Here is a 6,000-nt window from a genome sequence, read left to right on the forward strand (position 1 = left end):
AGTGAAGGCCAGAGGAGAAATTGTACAGCCTGCCATTATGCCTACTTCAAGCGCTGCCATGTTGTTGTTGTGAAGTCAGGTGTTGTGAAACACAATTGCAGGTCTTGGAAATAGGCCTTTACCAGTGTAGTGATGGGTTCTGGTACGTGGAAAATGTTGAAGGATTCCCAGAGGAGTTCATGGGGAACTGAGCCAAAGGCATTGGCCAGGTCGAGGAAGATGACATAGAGGTCTCTCTTGTCTTTCTTAGCTGTTTGGATCTGGTGCCAAATCATACTAGTATGTTCCAGGCAACCAGAGAAACCAGGAATGCCTGCTTTCTGCACAGATGTATCAATGTACTTGTTCCTTTCCAGATAAGTGGACAGCCTCTGTGCTATTATACTGAAAAAGATCTTCCCTTCGACGTTGAGAAGGGAGATTGGTCGGAATTGACTGATGTCTGTCGCATCCTTCTCTTTTTGGGATTAGCACACCACCAGCCCTTCGCCATGCCTTTGGTATTATTTCCTTCTGCCACACTATCCTCATGAGCCTCCAAAGAAAGTGTAGAACATCCGGGGCGTTCTTGTAGAGCTTGTATGGTGCTCCATTAGGCCCAGGAGCCGAGGCCGCTCTTGCTCTTCGGACAACGTTCTCTACTTCCCTCCATTTTGGAGGGTCAGTGTCCAGATTGAATTCTGGTGATTGAATAGGTGGGATGTCATGTGGGATGATTATCTGCTCATGTCCTGGTGGACCTTTTCCAGATGTTCTTCCAGTTCAGGCTTTGGAGTTTTTAGGATTCCGCACTTTTCCTTTGCAAAGAGATCTTTGACAAACTTAAAGGGGTTTTTATAGAACCGTGTTCTTGAGTGTTCCTTCTTCCTACGAAGTTTCCTTAAGTTTTCCGCTCTTCGCAAGGTTGCCAGCCGACATTTAATGTCTGCTTGGAGTAGCATGAGACCTTCTCTCTCTGCATCAGAGGCCTTCTTCCACTGCTTCCTCAGCTGCCTTCTCTCTCTGACAAGTATCTCGATCTCCTGCTGCCTCCTAGATTTGGCTGGCGCGGGTGGTGTCTTGCCACTTCTCCTTTCGTTTACTCCAAAGCGCTCTTCTCACTGAACATAACGCGCCTATGTAAACTGAGATTTTTGGATATAAATATGAACTTTATCGAACGAAACACACATGTAACATGAAGAAGTCCTATGAGTGTCATCTGATGAAGAGCATCAAAGGTTAGTGATTAATTTTCTCTCTATTTCTGCTTTTTGTGACTCTTTGGCTGGAAAATGGCTGATTTCTGTGACTAGGCGCTGACCTAACAATCGCATGGAATGCTTTCGTTGTCCGATTTCAAAAAGGCTTTACACTGCGGTGGGATTAACAACAAGTTTATCTTTAAAATGGTGTATAATACTTGCATGTTTGAGGAATTTTAATTATGAGATTTCTGTTGTTTGAATTTGGCGCCCTGCACTTTCACTGGCTGTCAAATCGATCCCGTTAACTTCTTACAGCTGAAATCCCGTTATTAAGCCTAAACTTAACCCTTACCATTTTAAATGAAAACTTCAATTGGGTAACGTCAGATTCCAGATAACAAGCACCCTTAAAAATTAGGCGTAAGTATTGGCTTTGATTTCTGGTCAAACTGAACGAAAAGGGGTCTTACAAAACTTCTACCAGAAAAAGTCTTAAAAGGTATTACAAATACATGTAAAGACCCCTGCCAACTAATATCAACAAAAAAATTGGTTTTGTAGAAATTATTTGCCTTCTGTAGGTTTAAAAAAACATTGCCGTGTGTCTTGTAATTCTGTTACCAAAATGTTTTACCTCATGAGGAAGGACAATGAAAGTTAACAGAAGTAACAAGGTAAACCTACCAATTAGTTTGTGTTGGTACTAATATAATTTTTTGTTTATTAAGTGATGAAAACTCATAATTTAGTTACCAAATCGATAATAAAATTACCTATACATTTATTTATATTTTTTTCCCTTTTTAAAATACGCTAATACCTCAATTGATTTGGCTACAATGGAAAATCATAGTAGTCACAAACCACAGTTGGGTCAACTTTTACTGTTCTTCCTTCCACTGGCATACTGTTAGACACTGCATCTCAGTGCTAGAGGAGTCACTACAGACCCTGGTTTGATCCCAGGCTATATCACAACCGTCCGTAATTGGGAGTCCCATAGTTGGCGCACAATTGGCCCAGACGTTGTCCAGGTTAAGCAGTCTTTGTAAATAAGAATTTGTTCTTAACTGACTTGCCTAGTTAAATAAAGGTTACATTTTTTTTTTTTTTTTAACATGTTCAGCTCATAACTGTTTTCTTTCTCTTTTAGTCATATGGTGGTCAAAGTGAGTGTGAACAGTCTGAAAAAACCCTCGCTCTCTAGTTAATTATACCTCTACCGACACTTACTGACACCTACCCATGACCCCCTCTCTTTCCACTTACTGTAACCAGCATCCACACCCACTGAACATGGACGTTGAGGTTTGGTCAGTCCGCCCTGGCCTTGATTTCAACATCCACAAACGTCTATTTTTGGGCCGGTCCAAAACAGCCTTGATTTGGCCCAAACATAGACATTGGGGATGCACGATATATCGGTAAGCATATCGGAATCGGCCAATATTAGTTAAAAATGCCAACATCGGCCCAATGTCTGGTTTAAAGCCGATATGCAAAACCGATGTCAAAGCTGACCTGCATACCTATATAATGTAGGTAGATGACGTAATGACGCCACAGAAAATACAGCGCTACACAGAACAAAAGCAGAAAAATACTAAGCGCACACTTCCAATCAACTAAACAAGTTCAAGTCGAGCCGTCATTTGAAAGAGTAAGAAACTTTCAGAGAGACAACTCAAAGGTGAAATCCATTAACACCAAGATAATGGAATTCATTGCCCTTGACAATCAACCGTTCTCTGTCGTGGATGATGTTGGCTTTCGCCGACTGGTCGAGCACCTCGAGCTATTTTTCAGATGTTGCCCTACCGGAGTTACACAGTATTGTTGAAACGCACATCCCTGAGCTACTTGTTATGGGCATCACTGCTATTAGCTTCACGACTGACATTTGGACTAGCAATGTCAGCCCCATGAGCATGCTGACTGACAGCACAGTGGGTCAATGAGGATTTGGTACTGAGGAAAGCGTTATTGTATGCTCAAGAATGTGCTGGTTCTGATACCACTGCTGCCATTTCAATGGCACGTGAGAACATGTTTGAAACTTGGAAACATGAACACACTCTTAGCTCCATTCGAGCTGAAACGAACAACTGACTCAAGAAATAAGCTAATCCGACTATGTCTGCAGGAGACGCAATACCCTCTGTAATAGCATTGAAACACCCGCTCAACAAAACTGCCGACACATACCGTGGGGTTAAAACTTGCAAAAGTACTCTACGATTCGGTGACATACAGTCTCTTTATTGTGTCGCCACCATGCTCGATGCTAGGTACAAGGACCGCTACTTTGATGCAATACCCATATAGGCAAATAATGATATTGCATATTTCTTCCATGGTGAACCTATTCAGGATAAGTTATCATGAAGACAATGACATTCATATCCATAATTATGCACTTCTGTGTAGTACAGATCAGGGGCCGGATTCACAAAACATTACTTACAAAAAAAAAGAAGTTTATGGGAAAAAATAAAAAGTTCATAAGATAGTTTGTAAATGTAATTCCTCAAAGTTCTTAGGAACCTCGTAAATATCTTATCTGGCATTGACATTAGTGACGTGCTTGAAACCAATAAATAAGCCTGTGTGACAGGATTTGGTTATTTCTCACACATTATAGCCATCAGACTAGCTATATCAAAACCAAAAATAATAACCAAGGAAAGAGCAATAAAAACTTCAGCAAACAAGAGCTTGAAGTGACGGTGGAGGAAATAGCAGCCAGGAAAAGGTTGCTGTTGGGGAGACTTGATAACTGCGGGGGAGGGTGGGGTCACTGCAGAGACCAAAAAGAGAGGATGGGCGAGATTGGCCGAGTCTGACTCTGCATTCGGGGGTATGGCAAGGGACAGTGACGCCGTAAAAAAGAAGTGGTGCGGAGAGACCATTCATGTGGACCAGCTGGAGGAGAAGGTGTCGTCCATGATAGGAGAAACGATGGTAGAGGGACTGCGCGACCGGTAAATTAGGTAGCTACGTTAGCTAACTAACGCGTAACGACATTATAGCCAACATAGCTAGCGAAGGTTAACGTTAGTTAAATTCTTTACAAATTGACGAGATAACGCTAGCTATTTAACACTTCTAGAATATTGTAATATATTGTTAATTACTAGCTAGCTAGATAATGCACATTTAATTTGTTTTCTTGCTGTAATGAAATATCAGGTAGCCAACTGTGATGCAAGAAAACGTTCATGTTTACAAAAGTATCCATTCAAGTCAAGACAAGGCCTTAAAATTAAATACATTTCCAAGAAGAAATCCTAAAACATTATTTTCAAGAATCCCATTTCTTAATTTCCCCCCTGTTTCTTCCTAGGAGAATAGGTAATAACACTTCAAATAACTTTGTTGAGGAATTGCAACTTTGCTTAAATGTATTTAAATCTATAGTTAAGGATAAAATGGCGGTTAAGAAATTAATTTAACAAAATGTTGTGGATTATGTAATTCCGTTACCGTAATCTGATACCAGGTGTAAATACACTTCTCTCACTGTAGACTAGTTCAACAACAACAGTATATTTTTTCAAACTCAAGGTGTCATATCATAGCGGACACCCCATTCTTTCTGTAGTAGACGTCTTTAAATCTTAATTCGGTGCAGATATTTAAGAGTTTTTGGTAAACGTCGCATAAAAAAACCTGAGATTTTAGCATAAAGATTCTAAATGTTAACTAGCCACCAAACTTTGCATCCACAGTTCTTCCAGTAAATTCGTTTTTCTTAAATGTTGTAAATTGTTCAACGTACTGCTAGTGCATAGAGTTGTACGGTTTATTAAGCTTTTAAATCAATGGTATTTGTTTTGTACATTTTAAAGTGAAAATCGTGGAATTGCTCCTAGCTAGCCTATCGTGTGTGGATGAAGTTGCGCATCAGTTCCATAATAATCAACGTGGATACTAGCTAGCCAGGCAATATCGAAGTTTGACATCGTGTGAGAATTGGGGTACTCACAACTCAGGATCTCCTGTCCACAGTCCAGATTGAGGATGGCCTGGACATGCAGGGTCTATCAGGCGCTGCGACAAACGGGCCTCAAATGCAGCAAGCTATTAAGCAACAGTGAGGTGGCTAGCTAAAGTAGCTAACTCTGTTAGCAATGTCTCATCGATTGATGAGACGCGACAGACGCGAGCTATTGCATTTTTCGATTAGGTTTAGCGTTCCACAAGCATCACACTACAATCAATTAAGTTTCATTCTAATCTATTATTATTTTCAAAAGCAGTATTTACTTGGCTAGTTCCAGACTTTTCTTTCTCCAACATCTTGTTTACACACGAACCACCTCGCAGTGACTCTGCAACAACGCACTCTGCCCTGACGTAGAACACAGACGCTTCTTCTTCGGTGGGGTTTATCGGCGGTTGGCATCTAACGTTAAGGTGCATTACCGCCACCTACTGTACTGGAGTGTAGGCCAGAGATAGGGATAAACTAAATCCTACCTGCCTGCCCCATTGCTCTTAAAAAATATTTAAAATGTGTGACTATATCTAATGACGTTCTACTCAATATACTCTTTAAACTAATTTCCTGTATCCCCTTCTCCCTCAAACTAGATCTCATCCTCTCTCTTTCCCTCCAATAATGCCCACATTGTATCAATACATGCTCCACGGTCTCTGTTTCCTAGCAATACTCACATTTTCCTGTTGGATGCTTTCCTATCACATGTAAGGTCTTATTCAACTGGCTGTGTTCCACCCTTAATCTTGGAAATACATTCTCCTCTCTTCTGTTTGAAATAAATGCCTGCCCCTAGTATCTCTATTCCACTGC

General features: G+C 40.8%; 1 protein-coding gene across 2 annotated transcripts in view; it reads right to left on the reverse strand.

Moving 5' to 3' along the window:
- The window catches only part of oser1 (oxidative stress responsive serine-rich 1), a 28,365-nt gene extending 22,800 nt beyond the window's left edge, over positions 1–5,565 (reverse strand). Inside the window, exon 1 of one of the 2 annotated variants that reach the window (XM_024426399.2) lies at positions 5,454–5,565. The gene's annotated coding sequence lies outside the window, so the exon portion shown is untranslated. Of the gene's footprint in view, positions 1–5,172 lie in introns of both variants that reach the window. The other variant, XM_024426398.2, reaches the window with a different exon arrangement.
- Between the last annotated feature and the right edge of the window lie 435 nt (positions 5,566–6,000).

The sequence above is a fragment of the Oncorhynchus tshawytscha genome, linkage group LG07, assembly GCF_018296145.1.
Source record: "Oncorhynchus tshawytscha isolate Ot180627B linkage group LG07, Otsh_v2.0, whole genome shotgun sequence".
NCBI lineage: Eukaryota > Metazoa > Chordata > Actinopteri > Salmoniformes > Salmonidae > Oncorhynchus > Oncorhynchus tshawytscha.